Source organism: Lotus japonicus, chromosome 1, assembly GCF_012489685.1.
Source record: "Lotus japonicus ecotype B-129 chromosome 1, LjGifu_v1.2".
Taxonomy (NCBI): Eukaryota; Viridiplantae; Streptophyta; class Magnoliopsida; order Fabales; family Fabaceae; genus Lotus; species Lotus japonicus.
In genome coordinates, this window is record NC_080041.1 from 46,384,098 (window position 1) to 46,399,341 (window position 15,244).

Here is a 15,244-nt window from a genome sequence, read left to right on the forward strand (position 1 = left end):
TATACTACTAATCTCATGCAAACATTTTTTTGAAGATCACTCAGGATTAATAAAGAAGCAAATAAATAAGCTCATATGTCATATCTCTTTAGAATTTCTATAATCACAGGAAAGTCTACTGATTAAAAGCACCATACATATTGAGATACGACCCTGATTCATGCAACCAAATCACATGCCTTCATTAGTTCTAGAAGATTACAAAATATGCCAAAGTGCCCATGACTATACTTAGGATTGATGATACAAGTCTTGAGCATGAATTTGGCAGCTGAGGATAGATATCTGGTGGAGGCATCACACACTCATCACCGTTGAAAATCAATCTTCTTGGGAAGGCCCATCCCGCATGAAATGTGAAGGTTGATCTATTCTTCCCAAATAAAATTTCTGACTGCACATAGCCAACACTTCCTTTCGAAGGTGAAGAAAGATCCTCATTATAGTTCTTCAATCCCCACAGCATGCCGGTATCATCTGTAAAACATATCCGAAGAAATAAAATCAGAATTGGAATGTTTTCTTCAAAACTAAGAGCATGTAGGAATCTGGGAAGGAAAAACTTACTAAAACCATCATATGGGGTTAGGGACTTGTAATTGAAGCTGAAAATTTGGGTAACATTATTGAAATTGGGATGCTGCACAACAAGGTCCCAATCTGAATAGTTCACTCTGTAGTTAAAATTTGTGACTGTAACCTTGACCCTCCAGTACTCTTTATAATTAACCATCACATGCCAATGCACTCGAACGGGACACATATGGCTGGTACACTGGACTAGAGGTGTAGTTAAATCATTGCTTGATGATACAAGTGAAGGCAAGTGTGGGGAGTTTGGACTGCAAGATGGTTTCAGAAAAATAAATCAATTACATAAATGTGGAAAATGATAAAAAAAAATGAAAGCTACTATACTGTTAGATGTATATTAGAGTTAGTGAGTTAACAATGCCTAAGCTACTGTATACGTGTACACAGACTGAGATTCTGTTAGGTTTCTGTTATTGACAGCTACTTGGTTTAGCTTCTAGCACAAGCTAGTTATCTGAATAAATACAACACCACTGTGTGTTTCTAATTAGGATTGAATAATACAGTTTCTGAGATCTAAACTAAGTTTTCTCTCCTCTTAGTTTTCTATCATATACTATTGAGACATACTTTGAACTTTGTTCAAACAACAACATTCTTCCAATATCAACACTACCTAAAGTGACAACATGAGATAAGACTATCTTCATAACATATATTCAGGATTTGTAAATGAAGGTTCTAGACATGACTGACAATAAATTAAGAAAGCATAGAACTTATAGTGATTTAGAACAGAATGATCATTGCCACATACTTTGAACTTTGAAGAACAAAAAGAAGAAAGGAAAGGAAGTTTCAGATATCTATAATAAATTAATTTGAGGCTTACTTTACACAGCTTCCAGGATCCGTTTTGTTTTCGCAGCCACACGTGCAGGTTGGGCAGTTCACTATAGAATCATTGTAGAAGGATGAGAGGGAAACACAACAACTTGGTGTCCTCTGAGCCAGGAATTGTGAATATGTGCAGGAAACCTCCCAGGTCACTGCCACAAAATATGCAGGTTAATAATAAAAATCACAAGCAAAATCTGAAAGTTCAGAATTTGGGAAAAAATGAACAGCCATGAAAGTAACTTACTAAAGGCTTGGATGAATCTCCTCATGTCATTGGAAAAATATTTTGTTGGAGCCACATGCTTCGCAGGACCACAAGTGTAACCAGGTCCTGGTGCTTTTAGGGTGAATTTGTTAGGTAGTTTAATTGTCTGGTTACTTGTTCCCGACAATCCGACAGTCAACTGAAATGAGCTCACTGCTCTGCTTGGATCCTGAGCCCAAGAACTCAGGACTCCACCTTTGCAGCATTTTGAGGTTTATTGGTTGTAATTAAGGGACTCCTGGCAATAAGTCCACTACTGTTGGATCCTCCTTACAACAATGTGGTAAGCTGCCTTTGAACTTTGAACAGTCTCCTTGTTCTGTGGTTTGGCCTCCCACCATGTTCCAAATTACTTCCTTTCTTGCCCATGTCCACCCTAATGACCATCCAGGGGCCTGAATATGGCGATACTGTTGAAAGTTGTACATTGTCACAATAGCCTGCTCAACCCAAGCAAGAACACTCAATAAGAATTAAGCAACAGAAACAAATAGAAGCAGCTGATATTTCATTTACATTTGAATTTAAAGCAAATAGAAACAATTTGTTTGATGCTTTGACATATGAAGTTATTCATTGTTTAGTCCAGTAATGGTGGCTTACAAATTACAATATGTTACAAGAATGATAAACATATTGGACAGTAACGTCTCTACATCAGGCTGAAGGATTTGGGTATTATGCAGACCATTAGGCTGCAACCTTGTTTTTTTTTTTTGCGTTAGTTTTGCCCATCTCTGTTGCCTTCTTTTATTGTGTAATAGGTGACGGAATTTTATTATTTGTTACTAAAATTCGTCACTAAATTCTTGAAGTGCTGTTTAAGATATGGAACAAACTAGTGACAGAATTTTATTATTGACGGAATTTTGTTTGTGACGGAATTTTATTTGGTTACGAAATTAGTGACGGATAATTTTCTTCAATGAGCGGTGACACTCATATCTGTCACTAATTTTGTTACGGATGACTTTCCATTACAAATTTGTTCCGTCATAAACTTTGTGACAGAATGTTCCGTCTCAAATTTACAATTTTTTTTATATTTATTTGAAATGACAATTAAACTCATTTAAGAAACCTGTAATATTTGAAAGCAAACCAACAAAATTAAATTTCTAATAGCGCCATCTAATGTGCCAGTTTAACAATTTTAATAATTTTTTAATTGCTGGAATTAAAAAATTAATAAAATATAATCAATTTTATAATCGTAGTATATCATATTTCTCCTAAAAATATAGAATCCATAATATATACATTCAGGGGTTTTTCTAGGTCCAATCATCGCATACGTGACATCTCATAATAGTCTAATTTCATTAAAAATCCTACATGGCAATCATTCCTCCTTTCATCTTAATGTACATCCTTCTCCTTAACCTACACTCCTCTCTATTTAAAAGCCTATATAAAACTCTTATTCTTCATTCATCTCTCCATTATTTGGATTTCTCCTTAACCTACACTGCTTCTTCAATCATCTCCTGCGTTTTGTATTTTTTGAGCCTTTCTACATGGCTTCAAGATCTCACTTTGTGGTTCTTCATGATTATACAAGGTATGTAATTTTTCTCAAATGAAATCAATTTTTCATGTCTTTGATGTGTTATTGTAATCTAATCTCATTCCTTCAAAATTCATGTTTTACTAACCCTAATATGTTATTCTCCTCATTCCCTTTCAACAATTTTTTTACAGGATTATGGTGTCATTAGACCTATAGACGCTGAAAATAACAATTTCACGAATATGGATCAAGGGTATATTATTACTCCCTCCGGTCCTATTTATAAGCAACAAAAAAAAAATTCACATAGTTTAAGAAATGTAGTTAAACTAGATGAAATGCATTAAATTTGTCTTAAATTAAAATGAACTTCCAAAATCACCCTTTGTTATTAGTGTTGGAAAGTGGAAAAGAGAGAGAATAATTAATAAGACACATTTTACAAGTTAGAATTAATAAGGGCATCATTGGAAAAAATTAATTAATATAGCTCAAACTTTCATTTGGTTCTTATAAAAAGGACCAAGATTTTTCTTCTCTTTCATGCTTATAAATAGGACCGGAGGGAGTATTATTGATCCCGTGAGTGTTCAGCAAATTAATGGAAATTAGAGACGGTGACATAGTTTGTTTTAGGTTTGAAAGAATATAAAATAGAATTATTGAAGTTAAGGTGGTGTATGGAAATATTTAGTTAGTTGTTATTCATTCCAAAATTTAATCAGTTGTTGTTTTGTCTTGGGTATCTTTTCGTGGTTTTGTTTTTCTGAATCTACATGAGAGGATTGTTCTCATGATTTAATTTGTTTATCAAATAAAATCCAAGATTAATTGTTATTTTTTTCATTCTGGAATTGTTCTCATGATTTACTTTGTTTTTCCTTTGTTTTACACGTACAATTTTTTCCTTGACTACATCACTTTGTCTTGTGGGCTGAATCAAGCTTGATATATTTGACAATTTTGCATTCACCGGCGATTTATAATAATAAGATACTCATATATGCCCAATGGTGCTTTTTTTCTTTGTCATCCTTTTACGGTCAAGATCCAAACAAGATTACATATAAAAAATAACTTTAGTCAAATACCAAAAACACTTTTTTACCATACATTTTTAAAAATAAAAATTGTTTTTAATAGCCAATTTAAGTTAGTCTAATATCAATATCATTCATGTCAAATTATTGCTTTATACGATTTTCTTAAAAAAAATCTCTTTTGAAATAAGTTCCATTTTTAAGATGAAAAAAAAAACGTTTAAATAATTAATTTTGAGAATCCCATTTTTCTTGGTTTAAAAATAATTTCAAATTTTAAAATGATAAAAACGGTAAAAAAATTAATGAACTTTTTAAATTCGGTAGCCAAGTTTTATATGAGGAAAAATATTTTTGAAATAAATTATTTATGTTATTCAATTTCCTTATATAAACCACTTAACTATATTAATTTCCTTATTTAAAATCATAAAAACCATTAAATGCTTAATAGAATAAATGCTATTTTAAGTTTTTTTAAACAAGGAAATTTAAAATAATTAAATAAATTTTAATGCATTGAATATTTATTTAAGACAAATATTTTCAAAATTAATTATTTATTTCCTTCAATTCTCTTATATAAACTACTTAATTGTATTAATTTCTTTATTTAAAATCATAAAAGACATTAAATGTTTTATGGAATAAATGCTATTTTCGTTTTTTTTAACAAGGAAATTTAAAATAATTAAATCAATTTAAATGCATTAACTATTTATTTAAGGAAATATTTTTGAAATTAATGATTTATTTCCTTCAATTTCCTTATATAAACTACTTAATTGTATTAATTTCCTAATTTAACATCATAAAAGACATTAAATGTTTTATGAAATAAATGCTATTTTCGTTTTTTTTAAATAAGGAAATTCAAAATAATTAAATAAATTTTAATGCATTGACTATTTATTTAAGGAAAATATTTTCGAAATTAATTATTTATTTCCTTCAATTTCCTTATATAAATCACTTAATTATATTAATTTCCTTATTTAAAATCATAAAAGACATTAAATGCATTATGAAATAAATGTTATTTTCATTTTTTTAAATAAGGAAATTTAAAATAATTAAATAAATTTTAATGACTTGACTATTTATTTTAGGAAAACATTTTCAAAATTAATTATTTATTTGCTTAAATTTCCTTATATAAACAACTTAATTATATTAATTTCCTTATTTAAAATTATAAAAGCCATTAAATGCATTATGAAATAAATGTTATTTTCGTTTTTTTAAATAAGGAAATTTAAAATAATTAAATTCATTTTAATGCCTTGACTATTTATTTTAGGAAAATATTTTCAAAATTAATTATTTATTTCCTTCAATTTCCTTATATAAACAACTTAATTATATTAATTTCCTTATTTAAAATTATAAAAGACATTAAATAAATTATGAAATAAATGTTATTTTCGTTTTTTATATATAAGGAAATTTAAAATAATTCAATAAATTTTAATGCCTTGAATATTTATTTTAGGAAAATATTTTCGAAATTAATTATTTATTTTCTTCAATTTCCTTATATAAACCACTTAATTATATTAATTTCCTTATTTAAAATTATAAAAGACATTAAATGCATTATGAAATAAATGTCATTTCCGTTTTTTTTAAATAAGGAAATTTAAATTAATTAAATAAATTTTACTGCCTTGACTATTTATTTTAGGAAAATATTTTCGAAATTAATTATTTATTTCCTTCAATTTCCTTATATAAACCACTTAATTATAATAATTTTCTTATTTAAAAATATAAAAGACATTAAATGCATTATGAAATAAATGTTATTTTTGTTTTTTTAAATAAGGAATTTAAAATAAATAAATAAATTTTAATGCCTTGACTATTTATTTTAGGAAAATATTTTCAAAATTAATTATTTATTTCCTTCAATTTCCTTATATAAACCACCTAATTATATTAATTTCCTTATTTAAAATTATAAAAGACATTAAATGCTTTACGAAATAAATGTTTTTTTCCTTTTCTTTTTAATAAGGAAATTTATAATAATTAAATAAATTTTAATGCATTGACTATTTATTTATTGAAAATATTTTTCAAAATTAATTATTTATTTTCTTCAATTTCCTTATATAAACCTTTAATTTTATTAAAAAAGACATTAAATAATTTATGGAATAAATGCTATTTTCATTTTTTTAAATAAGGAAATTTAAAATGATTAAATAAATTTTAATGTATTGTCTATTTATTTAAGGAAAATATTATTCAAAATTAATTGATTAATTTCTTCTATTTCCTTATATAAAACATTTAATTACGTGAAACATGTTTTCTTTCTTTTAAAATAATTTCCATTTTCAAACTGGAAAAAAAAATTTTAATAATTAATTACGTATTAAATAATCGATTTCCTTATATAAAAAAATTAATGATATGAATCCCCTTTTCCTTGGTTGTAAAAGAATTCAAATTTTAAATTATAAAAAAAAGGTTAAAAATATTTAAAAACTTTTTAAATTGGGTAGCTAAGTCTTATGTAAGGAAATTAATTTTCAAAATTAATTATTTATTTCCTTCAATTTCCGTATATAAATTATTTAATTGTATTAATTTCCTTATATAAAATCATAAAAGACATTAAATGCTTTATGGAATTTAACTCAACTTCCGGGATGATACTTGGTTCCATCAAATTAATGATTTTCCCATAAGTCGCTCACCTTACTCTTTTATCTGATTACTCGATGTTCTAAACCTAGATGTCGGCTACAACTGTTTAATCGGTGAGACTTTGTTAATTCTTTTTTTCTTTTATGTTTACATTTATTCTATATTTTTCTGATTTTTAAAAATTATAGATGTAATTGGAGTTTTAACTAAAGTTGGAAGAGTTCAAGAATACAATGTTCACGGAAATGTCGAGAAGATCGTTCAATTTGAGCTTTCTACAGCAGGGTAACTGTATTGGCCTTGATGTGAAAATAATTTCAATCTTTTTGTTTTAGACCGAAAAGTCTAATGTATTTCATTATTTGATTTTGTAGAGCCAAAATAAAATGTGCTTTGATAAGGAACTTTGTAGACGAATACATTGATTTCGTCTCCACTACTTGTGCACACGGAGCAATGGTTTTGATTCCACTTGGGAAAGTAAAGACGCACCCATGTATGTTGCGTGTACAATGTTTCATTGCCAAATTAGTGTTTTTAAATTTACTATTTAGTTATTTCTTAATTTATAAAATATATGTTGTTCACCGATGTAGGCACTACTGACAGATATATAGCTGCAATATTTGGTCCAACCAGAATTTTTTATCCAGCAGCTATTTGAAGAAGATTTAATGGTGAAGTAACGCTCCCAGATCGTTGTCTTCACCTTAACAGAATGAAAACCCAATTGTCTTCATAAATTCCAGCAAATTTAGCATTTGAGTTGTAGTGTAATTTTGATGAACTTTGTTTCTGTTCTTCACTATGATAAACCTAATTCCTTTGTCAGTACTATTATGACGATCTGTTTTGTTTCTTAATGGCTGCATTACACGAACTTGAACTATTTTACATTTTTTTTGATTTTTAGACATTGATAAAAATAATGATTAGTATAGCTCAATCATTTTTTATAAAAACAATACATAGTCACGCATTTAATGATTTTTTTTCGATATTAAATTTTAGTTAATTAATAATAACACGGGTTTCCTATTTTTAAAATTCAAAATTTTAAATCAAGGTCTTTATCAAACTTTAATTTATAGAAACAAAAATTATTTTAATTCTTGAATGTTTTTTACTATTGTTTATTAAAAAGGGAAACAACATTATTGTAATTACATTACAATTAATTTTGTAACCAGTTTTAAAAAAAAACTTGTAACCAAAAAAAATTACGTTCACTTACATTTAAGAAGGTCGATAACTGTAAAAAAAAAAATTGACGTTCGTTTTAATGCGTACCAAAATTAATTCCGATCATTTGTTACAAATATTAAAAATTTACTGCATTATTAAGTAGTTACATTGACAAGCCCTTCAGTCTAATGAGAAGTCTCTAAAAGAATTTACATGTTTCTCGGATGTTGATTTTTCCGAAGTTATCCAGTTCACAACCTAAATAATTCTGAATTTTATGAAATTTGTATGACAGTAAAATTTATGAGGCATCACAAATTTACATAAATTAGTCAAATGTGATGGCTAGATTTTAGTTTTGACGACAATATTTAATTTGCTTAGCAATTCTATTTTATGTTGTTGTTATTATTGGTTTTCTTTATACGTTTTGCTTCTTTACTAATTGCCCAAAAATATTGTTGAACAATCGTATTGAAACATATTTCACTGTGAATTTAATAATAAATAAATAAATTAAAGGAGTGATTAAAAATCATAACTTCTCACATTAAAAATTAATAAACGCATTTTGATGATTTTTTCCTATATTTACTTTTATTCCTTAAATAATCACGCGCATTTATGTGTTTTTGTATTTAAAAATTTAAATTTAAATAAACGTATTTTTCAACTTTAATTTGTAGAAAAAAAATTATTTAATGCTTGACTTTTTTAAACAATTTGATTACTAAACTTTAGAAAATAAAATTTCTAAAATTTTAATTACTTATAATTTCATTCAAGGGTGTACTCCTGTTCAAAAAAAAAAGAAATTACATAAATATAATGAAATTATAATTTAATTAATGTTTAAATGCTTAAAAAAATGAATAACCATCACTTATTATAAATATCTCAAATTTATTGCATTAATAACTAGATATTCTAAAATAAATACAAAAGAACAAAATAGTTTAACAGCATTAATTACGTTCAATTATTTTTATAGTGAATCTATTAAAGTTTATCATTAATTTAGTTGACTAATCTTAAAAAATTCATGACAAAATTAATTTTATTTCCTTAATTACAATGATTTCATTAGACTTTTTCTCTTTTGAAAACACAATGATTTAATTATATACTTTAATTAATGCTTAAACGTGAAATTAGTCATGCATTTAATGATTTTTTACTGCATTAACTTTTAGTCAATTAATAATCACGCGCATTTATGATTTTTAACCTTTAAAAATTAAAATTTTAAAAAAGGTATTTTTCAACCTTTATTGGTACAAAAAAACATGATTTAATGCTTGACTTTTTTTAACAATTTTATTATTAAAATTTATAATATAAAATAAAATATATTTAATTGCAGTTACTCCTTTGTTACTAAAAAAAGTACTTAACTACAAAGAAATTATAATTTAATTAAATTTTAATGGGCAAAAATAGTAATAACCATCATTTATTCCAAATTTATTGCATTAAATTCGACATATTGTAAAATAAATTAAAAATTACAAAATAGTTTAACTACATTAATTACGTTCAATTATTTTTAGAATAAATCCGTAAAAGTTTTTCATTAATTCGGTTAACTTATCTTTAAAAATTGATGACAAAATTATTTTATTTCCTTAATTACAATGATTTAATTATATAATTTAAGTTGCGTTTACAAAAAAATTATTAGTCACGCATTTAATGATTTTTTTTCTACATTAACTTTTAGTCAATATATAATCAAGCGCATTTATAATATCTAGCATATAAAAAATTTAAATTTAAATAAAGGTATTTTTCAACCTTTAATGCGTAATAAAAACCATATTTATTAAAAATATACCAAATTTATTGCATTAATAACGCGATAAAGTGCATTAAATTCAAAATAACAAAATAGTCTAACTGCATTAATTACATTCAATTATTTTTAACAAGTATTCGTTAAAAATATATTTCCTTAAAATCGTTGATTGCTATATAGGAAAATCAAATAAAAATACTTTTAAATAGAATTAAAAAAAATAATAACATTATTTAATTTTAAAATTCATCCATCACAACTAAGTACATTAATTACATCTATTTATTTTTAAAAAATAAGCAACAACTTAGTAATAATTCCTTAATTACAATTACTTGATTATATAAATTAATTATACAAAATTATGTGCGTTAATTAAGTAAATAAAACCTTCATACATAAATGAAAAATTCGGAATCAAGTAAAAATTGAATAACGCATTAAAATTTTAAATTTTTCAACTTATACTAATAAAAATTCGAGCTTCAACCAAAAATAAAAATCAAAACAAAATCAATTAGGAATCACAGTAGAGCAATAAGCCTATATATATACTTTAGTATACATCTCCTTTGATACACAATTTCAGGCCAAAATCAATAGACGTTAGTTTTCATCTCCAAAACTTCCTTGCATCATGAATCCGAACTATAGCCTACTTGACCAACTAACTCCTTAAGCACATGATTGGAAAATTGTCGTTCGAGTAATAAGGGTGTGGTTTGCTGAAGAAGAGGAAGGACACGACAGTTCGTTCTATAATCTGTTGTTGATGGATCGAAAGGTATGTAAACCAGAAACAATTTCGCTATTATTAAATATGTAATTGTATTTTAATTTAATTCACGGACATAAATTCATATGTAACTCCTTCATTTCTAGGGTCAAACAATCCATGCAGAGTGTAGGCGTAACCTTCATGAACGTTTTGCCAACAGAATCACGGAAGGTTTGGTATAGCGTTTTGAATATTTCTGGGTATGACATAATTTCCGAGGTCTTAGTGCATCTAGGAATATCTACAAGATACACTTGCAAAGTAGGACAAGGATGATTCGATATAATAAAGATGTGTTTCCTATGCGTGATCTGATATTTGACAACGTGCATGAAATTCTAAATCCTGACTTTGATGAGCGGTTCTTAGTTGGTATGTAAATACCTTCATTTAAATAACTTCAAATACATCAACACTTCCATGTATTGACATTACCATTAAACATATGTTATGGGAGAAGTAACGCACGTCGGATATTACAACAAATTTGAGCGGAACAGAGTCCATACACAGAGCAGAGACATTGAAATTGAATCTCAAGGGTAAATTTGCTTTTATCAATAACAAATTAGTATTATTAATTTCTATAAATTCCTACGGAAGAAAGTTAACAACTTTTATTTAATTTTTTTCCAGCAAAAAAAATTAAATGTTTTTTGTACGGCTAATTTGTCGACGAATTAGATGCACTTCTAAATTCAAAAGACCACAAACATGTTGTTATTATCATATTGTTGGGAATTTTAACAATTCATCAAGGTACATTTAATTATTTTGAGCAACAAACAAACATAAACTTCTATATGATAAATCAACATGTTCAAACTTAAACTTACAATCGATCGCTAATTTTTTTTCCAGTGGAATATAAACTAACTGCTGGGTTAAACTACACTAAAGTATTGTTCAATCCTGACATTCCACAAGCAGTGTCCTACAGAGAAAGGTATGTATGTACTGTGGATTTCACATTACTTTGAACAAATTTAGATGACAAATAACAACATAATTTCTGTTTCTTCGCAGATTATTTGAGTGTGACGCAGTTCATACTCAAGTAATGAACGTTGTGATTGAAAGATTAAACGTTACTGAAAAAGATGAGTTCCTAACGCTTTTCCCAAGCACAAGTATTAAAAATTTAGTTACTTGTAGATCGGTATGTTCTCATCACTTTTAATTTAATTTATTAGACATTTTTTTATTAAAAAAAAACAGACATTGATTTTCATTCAATGTTTTAATTAAATAAAACAATTACTTATTATATTATTAACTTAGTATTAGTGAATAAATTATTAAATTAGTAAATAAACATTTAATGTTAGTACACTAAACAAAAATGCATTTTAAATACAAAATTCATGGGGTTAGAGTTTTTTAAACACTAACTACAAACTTAAATACTTATTAAACTAATTTAATAATCACCTATTATGGGAAATTAACAACACATGAATAATGAGATAAAATATCAATTAATTAGACCATAAACTCTTATACTCTTTCATTGAATTTAATTGCTTTAAATTCATAACGTTATAATAGGAAAAAAGATTTTGATACACGTTTTGAACATTTTTTAAAAAGATTAATTCATAGTCAACAGTTAAAACAACAACTAATATATTCAATTCTTAAAAAAAAAGGTTTTAATTTTTATTGTAAAAAAAATGATGGAACACTTATTTAATTTTTTAAAAAAAATTTAAATTTTAATCAATTTTAAAAAAAATTCTGTAAAAGTAAATACCATATTTAAAAAAGAAAAAAAAAGCTACTTAAAGTTATTTTAACGAGTATTTTAATTATCATTTAATAAATATAAAAACTCTTATATAAACGTATTTTTTTTTGTTACTATATAAACATATTTAATGGATCTTAAATGGTGTGTTTTATATTGAGTTATAAAAACAGTAGACTCTATAATCACTCCTTTTAGAAAAATAAAGTTTACACTATACAAATTTAATTACTTTTTCTATAAAAAAATAACTATCTAAAAAAATAACAACAAAATCAAGTACAATCATTTCCCATTTAAAAAAAACATGTTACTAAGTATTTACATTTAAACGTATTACATTTACATATGTTATCATCACTGTTAACAATCAGTTGTAACTACGATTTTTTTTTTTTTGCATTTTATTCATTTCTACAGCATACAATATTCATTATATATGCCATGATTAAGAAAATTTAGAGCACAAATGATTGATATTACCATAACTGTGAATGTCACTCAGCAGCATACTCTGACGGAGCACAATATTATTGTGAAAAATGTAACAAGCATGTCACTCCTACCATACGATAATCTACAAATTCGATAAATTAATTAATTTGTAAGATATTCAGTTTATTTAATTATTAATGTTTACATCAGGTACAAATTGTTGCTTAATGTTGCTGATGATACTGGATCTGCAACGTTTACCGTTTTTTATCGCGATGGTTGTTATCTGATGAACAAAAAAGACAACGAGATATTGGAAAAAATGGAAAAGGTAAACATAGTCATGTAAAAAAAGATACATTTTCCTTGCTCACTTAATTCATAATATATTAATTTTTTCATTTTAATTTAAATTCAGTTTAGATCGGGAACATGGAAGATTGAAGGGAAGGATAAATGCGGAAGGTGGTTTAAATCAGCATTTAACGTCTTGAAAATTTGCAAGGACCCACAAATAATTTCAAAATTCAAAACAAAGGTAAAATTTTAAACTCTTATTGCTAAATAATGATTATTTATATCTACATAATGAATTTTGATATTTCCGATTCAAATGTAAAATCTCTGATTGAGGTGTTGGTCATCACTATTGTCAATTAGGTTTGTTTTAGACATTGGTCATCACTATTTCAAAATATGTTTGTTTTTCAGACAATCACTAAAAGTGTTAAACGAAACACACCTCCACCTATAATTGAAGACTCCAACACACTTATTAAACGTCGTTCAGACGATGGATCCATAACAGAAGTTGTTGGAAGTAACGATGCAAAAATATTCAAAAAGATCAAGTTTTCAAAGAATTAGTAGCATTTCCTCAAGATGGTTTACAAATAAAGAGCCTATGTACTAAACTTTCACTTTTATGTCTTTACCCACGTTGACAATGTGTTTTTTTGATAAATTGACCTCGGTGGTAACTTTCAAACATTTTGACATTTGTTTTTCGTATATTGACCATGTTACTAAAATATTCAATAAATCGTTTTATGTTTGCAAATATTCGTGCATACGTCAATTTAAATGTGCTTTCGACCCTTAAACACATTACTTTGCAAAAAAAAATAACCTACACCACAAATGTATAAAAAACAAAAAATAAACCAAATACCTATATAGAATAAATTAAAAAAAATATTAATTGATTAACAAAAATAAAAAAAAATCCAAAATTAAATTCCCCGTGCAAGGCACGGGTTAAAAACTAGTAGTTATATAGTAAACCAACTACTATAAATAATCTAATGCATTCATAATAAAAAATTATTTCAAAAGAAATATTATATATGGTCTTAATTATTACTTAATGCCTATGATCAATTCTGGTCACTTACAATATAGCCGTCTGATGTCCATTCATTAACATCCCATCTTATAGTTATGTTGCCTGTTGGGTCGAATGTATCAAATCCTTCTGTACATGAACAAGCCGGGAAAGTAGTTCAATTAAAAATATGAGTAATTTTCAACAAGATATGAAAGAACTAGAGTTGAAATAAAGTATGAAAAAACTCTTACCAGTAGAAGTAACAGTGGAGCAAGCAATGAGCAACGGGAGCATGAATATAGAGTACTCCATTTCTGGATGCAGTAGAGGAAGAGGTGATTTTTGGAGACTTGTATATGTTACAGTTGTGAGAAGTTAGTTACAATGTTTATGTGTCAAGTTAGTGATGCACATATATATACGGTGGAGGAGCTTGTACGGGTAATGCCCATTGGAGAATTCCATTCCTGGGAGACCGGATGCAGTAGAGGAAGAGGGTGATTCAGTTGGAGAAATGTGAGAATAACAGAGAATGAAATGGTAAAATAGTTAGGAAGATGGAGTTTATTTGGGGTAGTTTTTATTATTGAGAATGTTTCTTCTTCCTTTAGACCTGAATGAACCAACACTCACGATTGCAATGAATACAATGATTTGACTTTCAAAAGAAACTAGCGTTTTTACCCTGTGCGTTGCACGGTGAACATGATCTCATTATTTAGGCATGTATTAATAAATTAAGACATGAAAAAAAAATTCAACAAAAAAAAATCACAATGAGTGTCACACAACTTGTAAAATTTTGTGTGATTATCAAAATGATTTTTCATATTACTTAAGTATTTTTTTAAAAAAACTAAGAGTAAATATAAGTAATGGTATGATAAATTGAAATTGAAAACACTATTATATATGTGCGTGTGCGTGTGCATGTGCGTGTGCGTGTGCGTGTGCGTGTGCGTGTGCGTGACACTCATTGTGATTTTGTTTGGTTGAATGTTCATTTTTTTATATTTTAATTTATTAATACGTGCCTAAATAATGAGATCAAATATCGCCGTTCAACGCACGGG

The 15,244-nt window shown here is 26.6% G+C and overlaps 1 pseudogene; it reads right to left on the bottom strand.

Annotated features, from left to right (window-relative positions):
- Window positions 1–190: 190 nt before the first annotated feature.
- Window positions 191–14,738, bottom strand: LOC130736882 (protein COBRA-like; annotated as a pseudogene).
- Between the last annotated feature and the right edge of the window lie 506 nt (window positions 14,739–15,244).